Source organism: Lissotriton vulgaris, chromosome 2_1 (genome assembly GCF_964263255.1).
Source record: "Lissotriton vulgaris chromosome 2_1, aLisVul1.2, whole genome shotgun sequence".
Lineage (NCBI taxonomy): Eukaryota > Metazoa > Chordata > Amphibia > Caudata > Salamandridae > Lissotriton > Lissotriton vulgaris.
The window spans coordinates 1,910,141,609-1,910,154,714 of NC_141687.1; positions in this window are offsets into that span (position 1 = coordinate 1,910,141,609).

Here is a 13,106-nt window from a genome sequence, read left to right on the forward strand (position 1 = left end):
GGTCTAATAATACAAAATAGGGTAAAAAATAATAAAAGAAAGTGTACAAATGGGTGTACCTTATTTTAGTGTCTTTGCACTAAAACATTATTTCTCCAAAATAGGGAGTCTTCATTGACCTTCCACTCCAGCATGGGAGAGTATATCCCAATTCGCAAAGTCGCCCATTCGTTAGATAGGTGGATATTGTTATAGAAATCTGTAAATACATTATACCACCAAGTTTATAAAAAGTTTTAAGTATTGCTTCTTTAAGGTGTGTGTTTGCACAGACTTCACTTTAAGTACAAAGTACCACCCAATTTTTTATAAGTCATAAGACATGTGGATGGAGATACAATGTGATGTTGCCTCTTTTCAGAAAAAGCACATAAACACTTACCCCTTCTGTGTCGGGGAAGTCCTTGCTTCTTGCAATGAAAGAGAAGCTTTGATGATAGTCGTGTCACTATCATGTGCCAATTTAGGCACAAAGTCCTATATGTATAGAAAGCATCCTATGCCAACAATATGTCACTTTTTGTACCATAGTAATAGAATAAAAACATCTTTAATATTTACAAGGAGAGGAAAAGGCAGTCTGTGTACCTTTTCTTTTCCATGTAAATAAGACTTCATCATACACACCACTTTATGTTTAAAGTGCGTTCTATAGATATTGCTGTGTATGTTTGCAGATAACACTCACAAAACAAGAAACATCACCAGATTTATCAGAAATGATATGTCTGGACATGTGTATAAATACTGCACCATCTTCCTCACAACAAAGGAGAATTCTTTTTATTTCTCCTCATTTTTTCTCTTTCAATATATGCTGAGATGCACACCATACATTGAAGGAGAAAATGTGTTAATTGATTGTTTTTGTGCAGGAAGGTGAGCCTTTTTGTACAAAAATAAACTACACATGACACAGATATTCTTGCACCATGATGCAAGGGTGCCTATGTCATCACATGGATGTAGTTTAAGCACCAGTGCAGAGAGAAGCACAGAGTTGCAATATTTTTTATGTATATATGTTGCATCCCTGTGGTTCGGAAGTAGCTTAGCATGCTGTAGGTAAAGAGTTTACAGTATCATGCTACAGCACTTCCCTATAGTTCTGCAGTAATACATTTACCATACATCACAAATTCATTCTTTCACTCAATTATGTAGTACATATACATTTATATAAACTTTCATACACTAGCATACACATTTAGCTCTTTCTTCAACCAGAGTAGTTAGTTCTGAAAACTTTTATATATATTTTTAGATTTTTTTAACGTTTTCTTCTTTTTTAAAGTTTAAAAAAAAAGAAAAAAGTCAACAGGACGAACAAAACCATGAACTTTGAAGGAATAAAAAAACCTAGCATCAATGGTTATCAATTGCTCAGCAAACTAGGTCTACTGACTGCTCCCCATAACAAATTAAACGATTGCACTTCAGGCAGTGCATTCTAACCTTCACAAATTGGCGACGTATGTCTGGTGGTGATGTTGAAGGTGATGCCCCAGAGGTACTTCGTATTGCCGGTGGTGGAGGGGCATTTTGGAGCACTCTTCTACATTCTTCGTTAGCATAGTTCACAGGATGCAGGAATTGGAGGTGCTTACGCATATTAGCAGTGCCACAGGAGTCATCTCCTCTGTACAGCACTGCCTGGCAAATCTTGCATGTCATCTTCATGGCATTACATTGCTTTTGCCCCTTCGGAAAAGTAAATAATTTCCATACGATGGATGTGTACCTTTCGGGATGGGAAGGTTCTGGTAGAAATTGTTCAGCAACAATATCATCAGATTCGGATGATTGTTCCAGCGGTGTAGCCATTGTTTTCTCCAAAATAGAAATTCAGATTTCCATCGAAGAAAAAGTGAGGTTCTTCTCAGAACAGGTCTGTTCCTAAGGAAGGCCTAAGAAGAGTAATTAAAATGGGTGTGGTTGTTCAATAGGTAGAACAGTAAGTGTTATAAACCAATCCAATCTCTTCTTTTTGATCACATGGGATCCGCGTTGGGTGCGTACATGCAACACTACCTAGCGCGACTCTGTGAAATTGCATTTAAAAGTAATATAAGTTTATTACAACTAAAAGAATATTATTTTTTGCCTTAATATTTATAATAAATACATATATATATCTTTTTGTGTATCGAAAAATTTCGCGGAAGTCGCGCACCCACCACATTGAAGATGTAGATGACTTTATGTGATAATGCGTGAGCGTGGCGTGATACGTATATGTTGCGTATGCGCTTTAGGTTGCGTACGGGTCGCATAGCGATTGTGCATGGAAAAACGCACCCATCGCACACCCTACGTGGATCCTACAGAACAATTGTACAATGGCAGCTACGTTCCACGCAGTAATCGAAAGAGGTGCGCTTTGGGTGCGGGACTACTAAAAAAATTATACAAAAAAGAAAAAAGAAAATATTATAAAAACATTTTAAAAAATTAATTTATTAAATACATATTTTATTTTTTATCAAAGAAAAATATAAAAAATATGTTATGTAATGTAAAAATAAGATATCTAAAAATAAATAGATACAAAAATTAGTAAATCAGTACCAAATAAATAAATATAACAATTAATACATTTAAAAATTGTCCTTGAAAAAACCTTTGAAATTCACTGAAAAAAACAAAGGTTTCACATATGTTATAGTTAGAAATTATCATTAAAAAAACCTTAGAAATTCAATGAAAAAACATAGGTTTGAGACACGTTATAGTTAGGAATTATCATTTAAAAAACCTTAGAAATTCACTGAAAAAACCATGGGTTTCAGACAGGTTATAGTTAGGAATTACCATTTAAAAAAACCTTTGAAATTAATTGAAAGAACCATAGGTTTCAGGGGTGTTTTAGTTAGCTGGACATTCCACTCGTACAAAACCATTGAAATTCCTCAGTTATAGTTAGTTATACTAACTGTAACTCGCGCGCCCTCAATCCACTGCTGATGATATCACACATTACATCATTCATGACATTGTCTGTGACATCACTGATGACATCACTATTGACATCTCAGATGACATCACTGATGACATCACTGATGACATCATCCACATGACAATCAGATACACCTCATCATACACTAGTATAGCCTTTCATCACTTACAGTAAAATAGAGTACCGTATTTGAATCCATTGACACATCAATACAAGTTTCTAAAAACCCACTCAGTGATTCCTAGATCTACCCACACATCTAATCACTTACTTATAGATTCACTCATACATGTTGTCAATGATCAATAGAACACTACCAAATATACTTATTCACCTATATTGACATTACACACCAGCACACATCCTATTCACTTATGCATTCATCCTACTAACTTATGCAAACAATGGATCATACTTATATGTACTCAGCTACACACTATACAAACACCACTTCATATAATCATATAGATCGTAACTCATATTCAGTGTGTTATAAAATCACTATTACAAGTATACACTTATCCATACAGTCATTCATACAATCACTGAGTCTTTTGTATACTTATTTATATACAACAAATGTCACGTTCACTGCCTTTTATTTTTCTAGTTTGTTGCATATGTACCATTGAGAGATATATTTGTTCATAACCACACCCATAAAGATATTCAGTCATCAAAACAACTGTTATAACATGTAGTCTAAACCTCATATTCCTACTGAATCCACTATTCACACATCTTTGGGCAGTCACACACCTCCTACCGAACCACACACACATTCACTGCCCCATACAAATATTCAGGTAAATAATCAATCATTATTATAGACTTTCACGTAGCTAGTACCCAACAGGATCAGCAGTTTACACAACAACTGACAAAGTAATACAGATATTCACACAGTTTAGTCACTATCCAATATATTTCATGAGACACTATAAATTAGTCAAGTAAACAGTCAATCACACTGTTACTATATCCTCCTCCAAGATAAGTATATATTCACTGATTTTTAAATACAGATTACTATATATATAATATATATTTAAATAACAAAGCAAACCATATTCAATGGATGATGTCATCAGTGATGTCATTTGAGATGTCATCAGTGATGTCACTAACCATGTCATGAACGATGTAATGTGTGACATCATCAGCAGTGGATTGCGGGCGCGCAAGTCACAGTTAGTACAACTAAATATAATGGAGAAATTTCAATGGTTTTGTATGAGTGAAATGTCCAGCTAACTATAACACCCTTGAAACCTATGGTTTTTTCAATGAATATATATATATATATATATATATATATATATATATATATATATATATATATATATATATATATATATATATATATATATATATATATATATATATATATATATAATGTGGAATTCAAATTCAGCAGTTTTAGCTGAGCTAACCATAACCCACACCCCGCAATGCACTGCTGTCACATATTACATCACTCATGACATCATTAGGGACATCACTAATGACAACCCTGATGACATCATTCATGACATCACTAATGACATCATCCAGTGACTGTGAGTGTTTTTTAAAAAGTTTATGAGTGTTAAACATATATATCACGGTGTATTGGAGAATCAGTGGGTGTATGAGTGCTTGATTGGATGATACAGTGGGTGCGTGACTAACTGTATAAGTTAGTTATTAGGTGTCTCAGTGAATGTATGAGTCAGTGACTTGTGTGAATGTCTGTATCTGTTTCTCAGTTGGTGTGTACGTGTTTGTATGGGTGTGGAAGTGAGTACATGAGTTTCTGTATAGGTGAGTGATTGGTTGTCTTAGTACCTCTATGGGTGTCTGAGTGTCTGTGTGGGTGAGTGAGTAGGTATGTGACTGCCTGTATGGATGAGTGAGCGGTTGAATTGCTGGTATATATGGGTTAGTGAGTGTGTGTGTGAAGGGCTATATGGGTGAGTGAGTGTATGGCTGTGTCATTGAGTGACTGCATGTGTCAGTGGTATATGGGTGAGTAACTGGGTATGTAGGTGAGTGATGGGATATATGAGTGACTGTATAGGTGAGGGAATGAATATTTGTGTGGCTGTACGGGTGAGTGTGTGCTTTTGTCAGTAACTGCATATGTGGGTGAGTTGCTGCATAAATCAGTGAGTAGCTATTTAAGTACTGGTATGGGTTTGTGAATGGGTTTGAGAATGGTAGTGTGGAAGTTGGAGTGGGTGTTTGAAAGGTTATATTGGGCTGTGAGTGGGGTTGTCAGGGATTGTGTAGATGATGTAATCAGTGATGTCATTTGTGATATCATCAGTGGTGTCATCAGTGATGTCATTGACCATGTCATAAATGGTGTAATATATGACATCACCAGCAGTGCATTGAAGGGGCGGGAGTTATAGTTAGCTGATCTAACTATAACGATGGAATTTCTATGGTTTTGTATGAGCAAAATGTCCAACTAACTATAATGTTCCTGAAACCTATGTTTTTTTCAGTGAATATATATATGTATATATATATATATATTACCTATTGGCGGTCACCAGTAGGTACTTATAGTTACAACCTAGTTTCCATAGGAAAAGCATTTTTTGATTAGTTCATAACATTGGTGTTGTTTGACGAATCTTCGTGAAATTCTCCCCCCAAAAAGTCTATCCAGGTCAGCTCCTATCCTGAAAGTTTGGGGGTGATTCATCAAGCTGGGTCCCAAAACGCGTTTTTCCCATGTTAATTTCCATATGAAATTTTGCAACAAACTACTGACCGAACTGCTGAACGAAATTACCCCAACTTTGGTAGAAAGTTCGCGCTTACTTCAGAAAGCGACTTTATTTTTAAATGGTGTAAATCCTTTCAGTTGTTTTTGAGAAATTGAAAAAATAAGAGTAAAAAAATTATTTTCGCATAGGAAATGTTGTGCAAAGCTACAGCCGTAACTACTGAATGGAAGTACCCCAAATTTGGTAAAAAGGTAGTGCTTGGATCAGAAAGCGACCTTTTTTTCATTGGTGAAAATCCGTTCAGTAATTGCTGAGGAATTAGAAAAATAAAATAAAAGTTTCGATATCTGGGTGGAGCCTAAGTCCAGTGCACAATCTTCACTGTGATTGGCTGCGAACACTCCAAACCAGGAAGTGTTGGCAGCCATCTTGTGGCTTGGTAGAAGCGAGTCACCAGAAAACTGGGAAATAAAGATATAAAAACAAGAGCAGGGGGCAGGGTAGATACACCCGGAACCCCTAGGCCTGCTCAGGGGGTCCCAGAAGGAACCCCAGGGCTCAAAAAAGCATAAAAAAACCCTGGGTGGGCTAGGTACCGGGGTATTTGTTAAAATATAATAGCGGGAACTCTCTGGGGCTTCACTTGTGTTAGGAGGGGGGTTCAGTAGGCTGTGGGAATTATATCAGGAAAACAACAGTGCATCGTATTCCGGTCTTCCTTTAATATAATGCGGAATAATGTTTATTTACTATGCAGTGTTCACTGTTATCACGGAGAGAGTCACTTTGTTACAGGAAATTTATTAATATGTGGTATGTAGTGTTCTCTATCCTGGCGTCATTTCTTAAAAAATAATAGCGGGGACTCTCTGGGGCCTCCGCAGCCCCGGGGCTTCACTCATGTTGGGATGGGGTTGCAGTAAGCTGTGGAAATTATATCAGGAAAACAACAATGCGCCCTATTGCGGCCTTCCTTTAATATAATGTGGAATAATGTTTATTTATTATGCAGTGTTCTCTTTTATTACTGATAGAGTCACTTTGTTACAGGAAATGTATTAATATGTGGGAGGGCGTGTTCTGTATGTGAGCGTAGAACAGAATGAATGTTAGATAGGCTGAGGTGTTCCAACAACAAGCTTAATGTTCATTGGCTGCGAACCATTGAAAGTAGAAGTGTTTGCTGCCATTCACTTCCCCATCCCAGAGTAGCAAGGGCATCTAATTGGCTCACATGTTGTAAGGAGGACCTTCCTGAGCTTAATGTAGATTGGTTGCAAACTATTGAAAGTAGAAGTGTTGCTAGGTATTTTCTTCACCCCCGCAAAGTAGGAGGGACATCTGATTGGCTAACCTGTTCTACGGAGGAGCTTCCAGAGCTTTATGTTGGTTGGTTGTGAACTATTGAAAGTAGAGGTTTTGAGAGCCATTCACTACCCCTCCGCGGAGAAGTAGGGACATCTGATTGGCTGACGTGTTTTAAGAAAGAGCTTCCAGAGCTTAATGTTGATTGGTTGCGAACTATTGAAAGTAGAAGTGTTGCCAGCCATTCACTTCCCCTCTGCCGAGTAGGAGGGACATCTGATTAGCTGACTTGTTCCAAGGAGGACTTTCTCAAACTTAATGTTGATTGGCTCTAAGCCATTGAAAGTAGAAGGGTTGTCAGCGATTCCTTTCCTCTCCGCAGAGTATTAGGGACATTTCATTGGGTAAAGTGTTCCAAGCAGGACCTTCCCAAGCATAATGTTCATTGGCTGTGAAGCATTAAAGTGTTGGCAGCCATTCCCTCCTCTTCTGCGGAACAACATGGACATTTTATTGGCTACAGTGTTCCGAGTGCAAGTTTGACCCTTATTAGGTTGGAATGGTTCACTGTTGTCAGCCATTGTGTGACGCACCTCCAAAGGAGAACGGGAAAACAAAATAGTAGAGGGGAGGGTGGAAACACTAATAACTCTGTACAGTGGTCACAAGGTGGTGGACAGGGATTGCGAAGGTAAAAATAGTTTTTTATATATTTTAAGGGCCATTTATATAATTGCCTTGGGGTGTTCAAATTACGGCGGAAAAACAACAGAGTGTCTTGCGGTCTTCATTTTTATCAAGTTTGTAGGTGGGATACTTGCCAGGAGCACTATTTACTTATAATGTGGTGTTTACTTTTCTGACGGGGAGGTGTAGTTGCGCAGTTTTTATTTAGCAATTACAAAGAAACTTTCTTCGGAAACTGATGCTGTATATAGCAAAGGGGTGACAAATAAAAAAGGAATTTCATGAAATATCAATGATGTGTGGCGACACCCTCCTTTTTCTGCAATAGTTTGTAAAAGTATTGCCCCAAATTCTTGATAATATAAGAGGGCATCAGTTACTTTTAGATAAAGCAGAAAAGAAGTGCTACATTAAAGACTCCAGTACTACATTATCTAGGTCAGAAGAACAAGTAAAAAACTGTTAAACACAAATGACTTTATATTAGATAGAAATGTATGCATTATAATTTTTCTAATTTTTTCTAATTTGTATTTTGTAGAATTCGGGAAAGTTCTGTCGTAGTGCTTAGAGGTCACACACTGTTCCGCTAACAAATCACATGCTCTTTTAAGAATATATAGGATAGTACTAATATAATATACAGTACGGGTCCTATATATTCTATTGGGAGAACGTGAATAGGAACCGTAACTGAGAACAATAGAAATTAGAAAATAACATTCAGAAATGTAGGGTTTATCAAATATTTAAAGTAACAAAGTACGTATGAAAGCTATATTTTTTTAGACTGCAATTTCGTAAAATATGTTCACTGAAAAAATATCTGATCAAGTACGTTATAATGTTTTGAAGCTGTATTACAGATGGTGACAGCAAATCTCCAATTCCTCTTCTGTGACCAAGGACAGTCTATTACAATATATAACGAATGACACAATTGTTCCAGTAAAAAGAAAAGGAAAATAAGGTTATGAATAGAATAGAAGATCAATAAGGAAATACTTTCAAAAGGTAATTATTTTCAGAGCTTCTTTTCTCCAGGAAGTCAAAAAGTTGGATCTTCGTGGCAACAGGTCATAAACTCCTCTGAGATCATTATACTGTGAAAATTATAATACACATATTCACAGTATATGATCAAAAGGGGGCAACAGACTAAAAGCCAGAAGCAGGGGATGTTGCTTATATATCTTTACTCTTTGCGCTGACGGGTCATGAACTCCTTTGAGATCAACATGACTGTTCATATTATAATATAAATATTAACCGTATATGATACCTAGGAGAAAACGGACTAACAACTGGAAGGTGGTGACGTTAATTGTAAATGTTTAGGGTTTGCACCGACAGGTCACCAACACCCCTGAAGCGAAGTACATTGTCAATATTATAATATAGAAAGTCACAATATATAAGCTCAAATGAGCCAGAAAGGGATCATGTTTACTGTAATCTGTCTGTTTCTGATAACAAGCTGCTTATGTTACAGAAAAAAAGGCAAAAACATGCAATAACCCTTTTTTCTAGATATAAATGTTTAAATGTTGACAAATAGCTACATATTATAAATATCTACTTTGCCATAATCAAACAACCTACACCTCCGGAATATGTTTTGTTGCCGCAAAACTAGAATCTGATGCGAGAAAATGGAACCTGCATCACAGAATAGACACGGAGAACTCGCGAAAACGAAACTAATCTGACAACAGGTGTGGTGTATATACTTTTTGGTTATTGAGTAGTCTATGGAAGGAAGATGCGGCACCGCCCATTTAGATGTCATGTTTTACAGTTTACACGTGCTCACGTTTTAGCTGTTTAACTTGTACACATGTTGGGAAAAGTTACCAACTGTGAAGCTGTAAAGGTTTCGATTTCCATCGTAAGACGAATAAGGTGCTTAGTATGTACAAACGTTGGTGACTTTAAAAAGTGTTACCCGGCAAACTGTGTCATTTGCATTCCCATGATCAAAAACATCTAAATAGAAGACATAAAAAAATATTGTTCACAATAGAAGAAAAAAAAGTGATAATATTTGACATCACTATGCTCTTAAATTAAAAAAAATGCCAGCATTTGTAAAACGTAGAGGTACTGCCGGAAAGCTGTGTCGCCACTCTGGCGCGTTGGGAACATTAAGCACGATGTTACCCATATTGAGATAGTGGTGGTCTAAGATGCTGCTGGAGTCGGGTATCGAACTGTGAATGCTGTTGTTATTATAGGTGATGGGTCACACTTTTACTACACGTATATGTTAATTACTGCTAATTAACTTGAAAACATTGTTAAATTATAAGTAGGGCTCCTTGTTTTCAGATTTTACTGATTTTTACAGATAAATACAGACTGAAAAGTATTTATTTTCCTCTCTGTATTTATTTTAAAATGTGGATAAAAACGGAAATTGGGTTCTTTTTTGAGCGATTCTAAATGCTGTCATTGATGACTACCAGGCCAATAGGTCTGCAGTTCTAAAAGTAAAAAGGTTAAAACAATAAATTAATTTTAGTAAAGTGCCTCAAAGAGCAATATATATGCTTGAATAAGAAAACATGCACATTTTAATATCAAGGTTGTGTATATTTTATCATCTGAGAGTGTTTATATGACTGAAAACCGTCAGTCCTTCAGGCATGAGTGCATATTTGTCAGACAAATAAATGTGGAAATATACTCAGTTCAGATTCATTTTTTCAGAAAACCCAAAATATATATGGCTAAATACAGATACAATTATAAAAAAAAGGATAAATACAGATGGAAATGCCCAAAAAATAAATACCATGAAACAAGGAGCCTTAATTATAAGTTACAAAATACTACTGTTAAGTTAGTTTTCACTATAAGAAGTATACAGTGATGTCATCAGTGATGTCACTGACCATGTTATGAATGATGTAATATGTGACGTAATCAGCAGTGCATTGCGGGTGCCTGAGTTATAGTTAGCTGAACTAACTATAACGATGGAATTTCTATGGTTTTATATGGGTGAAACGTCCAGCTAACTATAAAGCCCCTAAAACCTATAGTTTTTTCAGTAAATAAATAAAAAAAATATATATATATATATTCACTGAAAAAACCATAGGTTATAGACCATATATAGTTAGGAATTCGCATTTACAAAACCTTATTTTACTCACACAAAACCATTGAAATTCCATATATAGTTAGTTGCACTAACTATATATCGCGCACCCGCAATCCACTGCTGATGATGTCACATATTACATCATTCATGACATGGTCAGTGACATCACTGATGACATCTTAAATGACATCACTGATGACATCTCAGATGACATCACTGATGACATCACTGATGACATCTCATTTGACATTACTGATCACATCACTGATGATATCATTCATGTGATAATACGATGAACCTCTTCAGACTCTAATATAACCTTAGATACAATCAGTGTAAACAGACACTCACAGACTGTCACTCATCCATGGAGTTACTCACACACCTAGTCAGTCATGCAAAGAATCAATCACACCTCCATTTCCTCAACTATACAGTTATACAAACTTTACTTATTCAAACATATACTAACACATATTTACTCTCTTATACAATCCCTGATACAAGTTCACAATGATCCATACAGCCACTCACACATTCACTGGCTCTTATGCACAGTTATTTATATATGTCAATTCTCACATGTACTGTGTTTTACATATGTACTTACTTTGACATGTAGCACTGAGATATCCATTCACTCACCAATACACTCATGCACACAGTCAACCGCCCATACAGCTGTTTCACCATGCACTTTTGAAACCATACATCTAGTGAATCAACTGCTCACACATCTATGCACAGAGTCATACACCTCCCAGCCACCCACACACACACTCAGTCTCCCATACAAATACTTGGGCAACCAATCAATAACCCATATAGTTACTCATATAGCTACTTATCAACACATGCAACAGTTTACAGAACAACAGACATAATGATGCACACATTAAGACAGTTTAGTCACTAACCCCTGCACTCAGTGAGACACATTTAATCACTCACTCATACAGTCACTGGATATTGTCATCAGTGATGTCATCAGTGATGTCATTTGAGATGTCATCAGTGATGTCATCAGTGATGTCACTGACCATGTCATGAATGATGTAATATGTGACATCATCAGCAGTGGATTGCGGGTGCGCGATATATAGTTAGTGCAACTAACTATATATGGAATTTCAATGGTTTTGTGTGAGTAAAATAAGGTTTTGTAAATGCGAATTCCTAACTATATATGGTCTATAACCTATGGTTTTTTCAGTGAATTTTCAAGGTTTTGTAAATGCTAATTCCTAACTATATATGGTCTATAACCTATGGTTTTTTCAGTGAATTTTCAAGGTTTTGTAAATGCTAATTCCTAACTATATATGGTCTATAACCTATGGTTTTTTCAGTGAATATATATATATACATACATATATAAACATATATCATCTGTATATCTATATAAATACAAACATAAATGCATGCATACATATAATTATATGCATACAGATGCATGTTATTTACATGAAAGTTGAAAAAACACTAATAAAAGCAAAGCTAAAAAGCCACCTCATTACAAACAGAATGGCTTTAACTTAAACGAGGGCGAGATCTATTGCATTTTCAATGCTTGTTTACTTTGGTTCCATCAAGAAGGCATTCAGATGTGTAACACATTTGCCATAAATTCTGAATGTTAGCACTCTAGTTGCACATTAGATCACTGTAGTAAAGCTACTGCTCACCAGGGATGTCTGCTGCTGGTATTCAAAGTGCATGTTTCAGTCTGCATGTCAGAATTCTTTTAATGAAATAGAAGAGGATTTGAGAAGTCACTCAAAATGATCCCTAATTTTTCTTTCTGAAGCACTAATCATACTTTCTATGGCAAAATTAACCCCCTCATGTTGTTCCTTTTTAAATTGAGTGTTTTCAGACTTACCACTTCATTCCAATCAAGATGGCTTCTGGTGTGCCATACTTTTGTCATAAGTAAGACTGTTAGCGCTCTAGTTGTTCGTTAGAACACTCTGGGACATTCTGTCATTGGCCTATACTTGGGGTACATCTGGGTGATATTTGGGCTACATTTAGGCTCTTTTGTCTCTGGTGGCCATCTTGGGAGACTGTATGTCAGAATTTTTTAATGAAATTGAAGAGGGTTTGAGAAGTCACTCAAAATGTGCCCTAATTTTTCTTTCTGCAGCACTAATCATAATTCATATGGCAAAATATACCCCCTCATTTTGTTCCTTTTTAAATTAAATGTTTTAAGAGTTACCACTTTATTCCAATCAAGATGGCTTCAGGTGTGCCATACCTTTGTAATAAGTAGGACTGTTAGCGCTCTAGTTGTTCTTTAGAACACTCTGGGACATTCTGTCATTGGGCT